At 38.8% G+C, this 11642-nt stretch overlaps 1 non-coding gene across 1 annotated transcript; it reads left to right on the top strand.

The window, feature by feature from the left end:
* The first annotated feature begins 11043 nt into the window (after positions 1-11043).
* LOC112804932 (small nucleolar RNA R71) lies at positions 11044-11147 on the top strand. The gene has a single exon (XR_003203548.1). It is a non-coding gene; the product is annotated as a small nucleolar RNA R71 (small nucleolar RNA).
* The last annotated feature ends 495 nt before the right edge of the window (positions 11148-11642 follow it).

Here is an 11642-nt window from a genome sequence, read left to right as displayed (position 1 = left end):
AAATAAGGATAAATAAAATAAAGGGAAAGAAATACTTATGTAAATCAATAGTGGGAATTTCAGATAGGCATGTGGAGATGCTGTGCTCCTCTTGAATCTCTACTTTCTTATTACATTCGTCCAATTCTTCTTACTCCTTTCCATGGCAAGCTGTATGTAGGGCATCACCGTTGTCAATGGTTACATCCCATCCTCTTAGTGAAAATGGTCCTATGCTATGTCATAGCACGGCTAATCATCTGTCGGTTCTCAATCAGGTTGGAATAGAGTCCCTTGATTCTTTTGCGTCTGTCACTAACGCCCAGCCTTCAGGAGTTTGAATCTCGTCACAGTCATTCAATCCCAGAATCCTACTCGGAATACCATAGACAAGGTTTAGACTTTCCGGATTCTTATGAATACCTCCATCTATCTAGCTTATACCACGAAGATTCTGTTGGGGAATCTAAGAGATATGCACCCGGCCTAAAGTAGAACGGAAGTGGTTGTCAATCACGCGCGTTCATAGGTGAGAATGATGATGAGTGTCACGGATCATCACATTCATCAAAGTGTTGTGCAACGTATATCTTGGAATAAGAATAAAAGAGAATTGAATAGAAGATAATAGTAATTGTATTGAAACTTGAGGTACAGCAGAGCTCCAAACCCTTAATCTATGGTGTGTAGAAACTCCACTGTTGAAAATACATACGTGAAAGGTTCAGGCATGGCCGAATGGCCAGCCCCCATGGTCTATGGTCTAGGCGTCCAGATATATCTAATACACTAGTAAAAATTCCTATTTATAATAAACTAGCTATTAGGGTTTACATGAGTAAGTAATTGATGCATAAATCCACTTCCGGGGCCCACTTGGTGTATGCTTGGGCTGAGTTTGATCTATCCACAAGCTGAGGCTTTTCTTGGAGTTGAACTCCAAGTTTTAACCTGTTTTGGGCGTTCAACTCCGGATCATGACGTGTTTCTGGCGTTTAACTCCAGACAGCAGGATGTACTTGGCGTTCAACGCCAAGTTACGTCGTCAATTTCCGAATAAAGTATGAACTATTATATATTGCTGGAAAGCTCTGGATGTCTAAGTTCCAACGCCGTTAAGAGCGCGCCATTTAGAGTTCTGTTGCTCCAGAAAATCCATTTCGAGTGCAGGGAGGTCAGATTCCAACAGCATCAGCAGTCCTTTTGTCAGCCTTTTTCAGAGTTTTGCTCAAGTCCCTCAATTTCAGCCAGAAATTACCTAAAATCACAGAAAAACAAACAAACTCATAGTAAAGTCCAGAAATGTAAATTTAACATAAAAACTAATGAAAACATCCCTAAAAGTAGCTCGAACTTACTAAAAACTACCTAAAAATAATGCCAAAAAGCGTATAAATTATCCGCTCATCACAACACCAAACTTAAATTGTTGCTTGTCCCCAAGCAACTGAAAATCAATTAGGATAAAAAGAAGAGAATATACTATAATTTTCAAAATATCAATGAATATTAATTCTAATTAGATGAGCGGGACTTGTAGCTTTTTGCTTCTGAACAGTTTTGGCATCTCACTTTTTCCTTTGAAGTTTAGAATGATTGGCTTCTCTAGGAACTTAGAATTTCGGATAGTGTTATTGACTTTCCTAGTTAAGCATGTTGATTCTTGAACACAGCTACTTATGAGTCTTGGCCGTGGCCCTAAGCATTTTGTTTTCCAGTATTACCACCGGATACACAAATGCCACAGACACATTACTGGGTGAACCTTTTCAGATTTTTACTCAGCTTTGCTAGAGTCCCCAGTTAGAGGTGTCCAGAGCTCTTAAGCACACTCTTTTTGCTTTGGATCACGACTTTAACCACTCAGTCTCAAGCTTTTCACTTGGACCTTCATGACACAAGCACATGGTTAGGGACAGTTTGATTTAGCCGCTTAGGCCTGGATTTTATTTCCTTGGGCCCTCCTATCCATTGATGCTCAAAGCCTTGGATCCTTTTTACCCTTGCCTTTTGGTTTTAAGGGCTATTGGCTTCTTCTGCTTGCTTTTTCTTTTTCTTTCTATTTTTTCGCCATTTTTTTTCGCAAGATTTTTACTTTTCACTGCTTTTTCTTGCTCAAGAATCAATTTCATGATTTTTCAGATCATCAATAACATTTTTCCTTGTTCATCATTCTTTCAAGAGCCAACAATTTTAACATTCATAAACAACAAGATAAAAAATATGCACTGTTCAAGCATTCATTCAGAAAACAAAAAGTATTGTCACCACATCAATATAATTAAATTAAATTCAAGGATAAATTCGAAATTTATGTACTTCTTGTTCTTTTGAATTAAAACATTTTTCATTTAAGAGAGGTGAAGGATTAATGGAATTTATTCATAGCTTTAAGACATGGTTACTACATACTAATGATCATGAAGTAGGGACACAAAATATAGATAAACAGAACATTAAAAACCGAAAAACAGAAAGAAATAAGAACAAGGAATGAATCCACCTTAGTGGCGTCTTCTTCTTGAAGGACCAACAATGTCCTTAAGCTCTTCTATGTCCCTTCCCTGTCTTTGTTGCTCCTCCCTCATTGCTCTTTGGTCTTCTCTTATTTCATGGAGAATGATGGAGTGCTCATGATGTTCCACCCTTAATTGTTCAACATTGTGTCTCAAATCTTCTAAGGAAGTGTTGAGTTGTTCCCAATAGTTGTTAGGAGGAAAGTGCATCCCTTGAGGCATCTCAGGGATTTCTTGATGATGAGCTTCCTCGTGCATCTCTTGAGAACCGTGAAGGGTCTCTCTTGCTTGCTCCATCCATTTCTTGGTGATGGACTTATCCTCTTCAATGGAGATGTCTCCTTCTAGGATAACTCCAGCTGAGTAACATAGATGGCAAATAAGGTGAGGAAAAGCTACCTTGCCATTGTGGAGGGCTTGTCGGCTATTTTGTAGATTTCATTGGAGATGACCTCATGAACTTCTACTTCCTCTCCAATCATGATGCTATGAATCATGATGGCCCGATCCACAGTAACTTCAGATCTAGTGGGAATGATGGAGCGTTGAATGAACTCCAACCATCCTCTAGCCACAGGCTTGAGGTCTAGTCTTCTTAGTTGAACTGGCTTGCCTTTGGAGTCTCTCTTCCATTGAGCTCCTTCCACACATATGTCCATTAGGACTTGGTCCAACCTTTGATTAAAGTTGACCCTTCTAGTGTAGGGGCGTTCATCTCCTTGCATCATGGGCAAGTGAAACGCCAACCTCACATTTTCCGGACTAAAATCTAAGTATTTCCCCCGAACCATTGTGAGATAATTCTTTGGATTCGGGTTCATACTTTGATCATGGTTCCTAGTGATCCATGCATTGGCATAGAACTCTTGAACCATTAAGATTCCGACTTGTTGCATGGGTTTGGTTAAGACTTCCCAACCTCTTCTTCGGACCTCATGTCGGATCTCCGGATACTCATTTTTCTTGAGCTTGAAAGGGACCTCAGGGATCACCTTCTTCTTTGCCACAATATCATAGAAGTGGTCTTGATGGCTTTTGGAGATGAATCTTTCCATCTCCCATGACTCGGAGGTGGAAGCTTTTGTCTTCCCTTTTCCTTTTCTAGAGGATTTTCCGGCCTTAGGTGCCATTGATGGTAATGGAAAACAAAAAAGATTATGCTTTGACCATACCAAACTTAAAATATTGCTCGTTCTCGAGCAATAGAAGAAAGAAGAGAAGAAGAAGAAGAAGAGAATATGGTAGAGAGGAAGAGATGTAGGTTCGGCCAAGGTGAAGAAGAGGGGGTTGTGTTTTGTGAAAATGAAGTAGAATGGAAGGGTATATATAGGGAGAGGGGGGAGTGTATGTTCGGCCATTTATGGTGGGAATGGATGGGAAAATGGTTTTGAATTTTTGAAGGTAGGTGGGGTTTATGGGGAAGAGTGGATGGATGTGAGTGGTGAAGGGGGTGATTGGGAAGAGGAATTCAGGTGATTGGTGAAGAGTGTTGGGAATTGTGACATGGGGAATACTCATCACAAAATAGGATTAGGAGGTAAGGTGGGAATATAGTAGGTGGGGATCCTGTGGGGTCCACAGATGCTGAGGTGATCCTGTGGGGTCCACAGATCCTGAGGTGTCAAGGAATTCCATCCCTGCACCAAATAGGCATGTAAAATGCCTTTGCACACCATTCTGGGCGTTTAAACGCCGAGTGGTGCACATTCTGGGCGTTCAACGCCCACATGTAACATGTTTCTGGCGTTGAACGCCAGTTTCATGCTTGTTACTGGGGTTCAGCACCAGTTTTTCCTCTTAGGCACATTCCTAGCGTTTAGCGCCAGGATGTTGCTTGTTTCTGGCGTTCAGCGCCAGGTTGATGCTCTGTTCTGGCGTTGAACGCCAGCCAGATGCTCCTTACTGGCGTTGAACGCCAGCCTGTGCTTCCTCCAGGGTGTGATTTTTCTTCTACTATTTTTTTGATTTTGTTTTTAATTTTTCTATTTTTTTCGTGACTCCACATGATCATGTACCTAATAAAACACAAAATAACAATAAAATAAAATAAAATAAAAATTAGATAAAAATTGGGTTGCCTTCCAACAAGCACTTCTTTAATGTCAATAGCTTGACAGTGGCTCTCATGGAGCCTCACAGGTGATTAGGTCAATGTTGTATAGTCCCAACACCAAACTTAGAGTTTAGATATGGGGTCTTAACACCAAAGTTAGAGCTTGGTTGTGGCCTCCCAACGCCAAACTTAGAGTTTGACTGTGGGGGCTCTTCTTGACTCTGAACTGAGAGAAGCTCTTCATGCTTACTTTCTTTTGTCACAGAGGGATGGCCATGTGCCTTAAACACAAGGTAGTCCCCATTCAATTGAAGGACTAATTCACCTCTGTTGACACCTATCACAGCTCCTGCTGTAGCTAGGAAAGGTCTTCCAATGATGATGCATTCATCCTCTTCCTTCCTAGTGTCTAAGATTATGAAATCAGCAAGGATGTAAAGGCCTTCAACCTTTACTAACACGTCCTCTACTATTCCATAAGCTTGTCTCAATGAATTGTCTGCCAATTGTAATGAAAACAAGGCAGGTTGTACCTCAATGATCCCCAGCTTCTCCATTACAGAGAGTGGCATAAGATTTATCTCTGACCCCAGATCACATAGAGCTTTTTCAAAGGTCATGGTGCCTATGGTACAAGGTATTAAGAACTTGCCAGGATCTTGTTTCTTTTGAGGTAGAGTTTACTGAATCCAGGTATCTAGTTCATTGATGAGCAAGGGAGGTTCACTTTCCAAAGTCTCATTACCAAACAACTTGGCATTCAGCTTCATGATAGCTCCCAAATATTGAGCAACTTGCTTTCCAGTCACATCTTCATCCTCTTCAGAGGAAGAATAGTCTTCAGAGCTCATGAATGGCAGAAGGAGATTTAATGGAATCTCTATGGTCTCTATATGAGCCTCAGATTCCTTTAGATCCTTAATAGGAAACTCCTTCTTGCTTAGGCGACGTCCCAGGAGGTCTTCCTCACTAGGATTTTCGTCCTCCTCTTCTCTTGTGCATTCGGCCATATTGATTACATCAATGGCCTTGCACTCTCCTTTTGGATTCTCTTCTGTATTGCTTGGGAGAATACTGGGAGGAGTTTCAATGAATTTCTTACTCAGCTGGCCCACTTGTGCCTCCAGATTTCTGATGGAGGATCTTGTTTCACTCATGAAACTGAAAGTGGCCCTTGACAGATCAGAGACTAGATTGGCTAAATTAGAAGTGTTTTGTTCAGATTTCTCTGTCTGTTGCTGAGAAGATGATGGAAAAGGCTTGCTATTGCTCAGCCTATTGCGTCCACCATTGTTAACGCCTTGTTGAGGCTTTTGTTGATCCTTCCATGAGAAATTTGGATGATTTCTCCATGATGAGTTATAGGTGTTTCCATAAGGTTCACCCATGTAATTAACCTCTGCCATGGCAGGGTTCTCAGGATCATAAGCTTCTTCAGAAGCTGCCTCTTTAGTACTGTTGGATGCATGTTGCCATCCATTCAGATTTTGAGAGATCATGTTGACCTGTTGAGTCAACACTTTATTCTGAGCCAATATGGCATTCAGAGCATCAATTTCAAGAACTCCTTTCTTCTGAGGTATCCCATTATTCATGAAATTCCTCTCAGAAGTGTACATGAATTGGTTGCTTGCAACCATGTCGATGAGTTCTTGAGCCTCTTCAGGCGTTTTCTTTAGGTGAATAGATCCACCTGCAGAATGGTCCAATGACATTTTCGAAAATTCAGACAGCCCATAATAGAATATATCTAATATGGTCTATTCTGAAAACATGTCAGATGGACATCTTTTGGTCAGCTGCTTGTATCTTTCCTAAGCTTCATAGAGGGATTCACCATCTTTTTGTTTGAAGGTTTGAACATCCACTCTCAGCTTGCTCAGCTTTTGAGGAGGAAAGAATTTATCCAAGAAGGCAGTGACCAGCTTACCCCAGGAGTCCACGCTTTCCTTGGGTTGTGAATCCAACCATATTCTAGCTCTCTCTTACAGCAAAAGGGAAAAGCATGAGTCTGTAGACTTCAGGATCAACTCCATTCGTCTTTACAGTCTCACAGATCTGCAAGAACTCAGTTAAAAACTGATAAGGATCTTCAGATGGAAGTCCATAAAACTTACAGTTTTGTTGCATTAAGGCAACTAGCTGAGGTTTCAGCTCAAAGTTATTGGCTCCAATGGCAGGAATGGAGATGCTTCTTCCATCAAATTTGGACGTTGGCTTTGTGAAGTCACCAAGCATTCTCCTTGCATTATTATTATTTTCGGCTGCCATCTCCTTCTCTTGCTCTAATATTTCTGAAAGGTTACCTTTATATTGTTATAATCTAGCTTCTCTGAGTTTTCTCTTCAAAGTCCTTTCAGGTTCTGGATCAATTTCAACAAGAGTGCCTTTATCCTTGTTCCTGCTCATATGAAAGAGAAGAAAACAAGAAAAAAAGTGGAATCCTCTATGTCACAGTATAGAGATTCCTTTATGTTAGTAGAAAAAGAAAGGGGAGAAGAATAAAGAAGAGTGGGTTTGGATATTTAGGTGGAGAGAGGTGAAGAGAAGTGTTAGTAAATAATTAATTAAATAGAATAAGAAAAGAGATAAAGAATTTCGAAAATAATTTTGAAAAAGGTGTTAGTAATTTTCGAAAATTAGAGATGAGATAAGATTAAAATTAAAATTTAAAACAAAAGAATTTTTGGAAAAGAGATGAGATATTTTTGAAAATTAGAGAGGGAAAAGTAGTTAGGTGGTTTTGAAAAAGATAAGAAACAAACAAAAAGTCAAAGAGTTAGTTGAAAAAGATATTAAAATCAAATTTGAAAAGATAAGAAGATAAGAGGTTAGATAAGATATTTTGAAATCAAATTTTGAAAAAGATAAGATAAAAGACAAAATATTTAATTTAAAAAAATTTGAAATTACTTACTTCACTAACAAGAAACTACAAGATAAGATTTTAGAACTTAAAGATTGAACCTTTCTTAACAAGAAAGTAACAAACTTCAAATTTTTGAATCAATCACATTAATTGTTAGCTAATTTTTGAAAATTTGATATAAAGATAAGAAAAAGATTTTGAAAAATATTTTGAAAAAGATTTTTAAAATTTTCGAAAAATGGAAAAAGAATGAAAAAGATATAATTTTTTGAAAAAAGATTTTGAAAAGATGAGAGTTTTAAAATTGAAATTTTGACTTGACTTGTAAGAAACAACTAATTTTTAAAAATTTTTGACTTGGTCAACTCAAATTTTCGAAATTTTGGAGAAAAGTAAGGAAAAGATATTTTTCTGATTTTTTGAATTTTTAATTATGAGAGAGAAAAACACAAACATGACCCAAAACATGAAAATTTTGGATCAAAACACTTAATGCATGCAAGAACACTATGAATGTCAAGATGAACACCAAGAATACTTTGAAGATAATGATGAACATCAAGAACATAATTTTGAAAAGTTTTTGATGCAAAGAAAACACGCAAGACACCAAACTTAGAAATCTTTAATGCATGGACTCTAACAAACGAAAAATGCACATGAAAAAACAACAAACAACACAAAACAAGAAAACATCAAGATCAAATAAGAGAACTTATCAAGAACAACTTGAAGATCATGAAGAACACTATGAATGCATGGAATTTTCGAAAAATGCAAGAAAAATTTTTAAAGCATGCAATTGACACCAAACTTAAAAATTAACTCAAGACTCAAACAGGAACACAAAATATTTTTTATTTTTATGATTTTATTAATTTTTTTGGATTTTTATTAATTTTTTTGAAAATAAAGTTTGGAAAAACGAAAAAGAAAAGAAAAATTTTGAAAAAGATTTTTGAAAAAATTTTTGAAAAGAAAATTACCTAATCTGAGCAACAAGATGAACCGTCAGTTGTCCATACTCGAACAATCCCCGGCAACGGCGCCAAAATCTTGGTGGACGAAATTGTGATTGCCCTCTTTGTATTTGCATGAGATTTATTTAACGGCTCTTTGGCATATGTGATCACAACTATGTTCAACTTAACCAGCAAGTGCACTAGGTCATCCAAGTAATACCTTACGTGAGTATGGGTCGATCCCACAGAGATTGTTGGTATGAAGCAAGCTATGGTCACCTTGTAAATCTCAGTCAGGCGGATTCAAGTATAATTGAATTATTAGTTTAAATTTGATTAATGGAATAAATAGAAAATAAAGATAAATAAAATAAAGGGAAAGAAATACTTATGTAAATCAATAGTGGGAATTTCAGATAGGCATGTGGAGGTGCTGTGCTCCTCTTGAATCTCTACTTTCTTATTACATTCGTCCAATTCTTCTTACTCCTTTCCATGGCAAGCTGTATGTAGGGCATCACCGTTGTCAATGGTTACATCCCATCCTCTCAGTGAAAATGGTCCTATGCTCTGTCACAGCACGGCTAATCATCTGTCGGTTCTCAATCAGGTTGGAATAGAATCCTTTGATTCTTTTGCGTCTGTCACTAACGCCCAGCCTTCAGGAGTTTGAAGCTCGTCACAGTCATTCAATCCCAGAATCCTACTCGGAATACCATAGACAAGGTTTAGACTTTCCGGATTCTCATGAATACCGCCATTTATCTAGCTTATACCACGAAGATTCTGTTGGGGAATCTAAGAGATATGCGCCCGGCCTAGAGTAGAACGGAAGTGGTTGTCAATCACGCGCGTTCATAGGTGAGAATGATGATGAGTGTCACGGATCATCACATTCATCAAAGTGTTGTGCAACGTATATCTTGGAATAAGAATAAAAGAGAATTGAATAGAAGATAATAGTAATTGTATTGAAACTTGAGGTACAGCAGAGCTCCACATCCTTAATCTATGGTGTGCAGAAACTCCACTGTTAAAAATACATAAGTGAAAGGTTCAGGCATGGCCAAATGGCCAGCCCCCATGGTCTAAGGACTAGACGTCCAGAGATATCTAATACACTAGTAAAAAGTCCTATTTATAATAAACTAGCTACTAGGGTTTACATGAGTAAGTAATTGATGCATAAATCCACTTCCGGGGCTCACTTGGTGTATGCTTGGGATGAGCTTGATCTATCCACGAGCTGAGGCTTTTCTTGGAGTTGAACTCCAAGTTATAATGTGTTTTGGGCGTTCAACTCCGGATCATGATGTGTTTCTGGCGTTTAACTCCAGACAGCAGCATGTACTTGGCGTTCAACGCCAATTTACGTCGTCAATTTCCGAATAAAGTATAGACTATTATATATTGCTGGAAAGCTCTGGGTGTCTACTTTCCAACGCCGTTGAGAGTGCGCCATTTGGAGTTTTGTAGCTCCAGAAAATCCATTTCGAGTGCAGGGAGTCAGATTCCAACAGCATCAGCAGTCCTTTTGTCAGCCTTTTTCAGAGTTTTGCTCAAGTTCCTCAATTTCAGCCAGAAATTACCTGAAATCACAGAAAAACACACAAACTCATAGTAAAGTCCAGAAATGTGAATTTAACATAAAAACTAATGAAAACATCCCTAAAAGTATCTTGAACTTACTAAAAACTACCTAAAAACAATGCCAAAAAGTGTATAAATTATCCGCTCATCAATGGCAAAAGAAAGTTTAATTGAATCTCTATGGTCTCTATATGAGCCTCAGATTCCTTTAGGTCCTCAATAGGGAACTCCTTTCTGTCTGGAGGATGTCCCACGAGGTCTTCCTTATTAGGATTCACGTCCTCCCATTCCTCTCTGGATTCGGCCATTTTGATTATGTCAATGGCCTTGCACTCTCTTTTTGGATTCTCTTCTGTATTGATTGGGAGAGTACTAGGGGGAGTTTCAGTGATTTTCTTACTCAGATGACCCACTTGTGCCTCCAAATTTCTAATGGAGGACCTTGTTTCATTCATGAAACTTAAGGTGGCCTTAGATAGATCAGAGACTATATTTGCTAAGCTAGAGGGGCTCTGCTCAGAATTCTCTGTCTGTTGCTGAGAAGATGATGGAAAAGGCTTGCTATTGCTAAACCTGTTTCTTCCACCATTATTAAAGCCTTGTTGGGGCTTTTGTTGATCCTTCCATGAGAAATTTGGACGATTTCTCCATGAGGAATTATAGGTGTTCCCATAGGGTTCACCCATGTAATTCACCTCTGCCATTGCAGGGTTCTCAGGATCATAAGCTTTTTCTTCAGAAGATGCCTCTTTAGTACTGCTGGATGCATTTTGCCATCCATTCAGACTCTGAGAAATCATGTTGACTTGCTGAGTCAACATTTTTTTCTGAGCCAATATGGCATTCAGAGCTTCAATTTCAAGAACTCCTTTCCTCCGAGGCGTCCCATTACTCACAGGATTTCTCTCAGAGGTGTACATGAATTGGTTATTTGCAACCATGTCAATGAGTTCTTGAGCTTCTGCAGGCGTTTTCTTTAGGTGAATGGATCCACCTACAAAATGATCCAGTGACATCTTAGAAAGCTCAGATAGACCATCATAGAATATATCTAAAATGGTCCACTCTGAAAGTATGCCAGAAGGACACTTTTTGGTCAACTACTTGTATCTTTCCCAAGCTTCATAGAGGGATTCACCATCTTTTTCCTTGAAGGTCTGAACATCTACTCTAAGCTTGCTCAGCTTTTAAGGAGGAAAGAACTTGGCCAAGAAGGCCGTGACCAGCTTATCCCAAGAGTCCAGGCTATCTTTAGGTTGTGAGTCCAACCATGTTCTAGCTCTGTCTCTCATAGCAAAAGGGAAAAGCATAAGCCTGTAGACTTCAGGATCTACTCCATTAGTCTTAATAGTATCACAGATCTGCAAGAACTCAGTTAAAAACTGATAGGGATCTTCTGATGGAAGTCCATGAAACTTGTAGTTCTGTTGTATTAGAGCAACTAGTTGAGGCTTCAGCTCAAAATTGTTTGCTCAAATGGCAGGGATTGAGATGCTTCTTCCATAAAAATTGGAAGTAGGTGTAGTATAATCACCAAGCATCCTCCTTGCGCCTCCACCATTATTATTGCGTTCGGCCATGTCTCTTTCTTTTTTGAGATTCTCTGTAAGGTTTTCTCTGGATTGTTGTGTTTTAGCTTCTCTTAGCTTCTTCTTCAGAGTCCTTTCAGGTTC

Source organism: Arachis hypogaea, chromosome 5 (assembly GCF_003086295.3).
Source record: "Arachis hypogaea cultivar Tifrunner chromosome 5, arahy.Tifrunner.gnm2.J5K5, whole genome shotgun sequence".
NCBI classification, from domain to species: Eukaryota; Viridiplantae; Streptophyta; class Magnoliopsida; order Fabales; family Fabaceae; genus Arachis; species Arachis hypogaea.
Note: the sequence above shows the minus strand (reverse complement) of the source record. Positions and strands in the feature narration are given on the sequence as shown.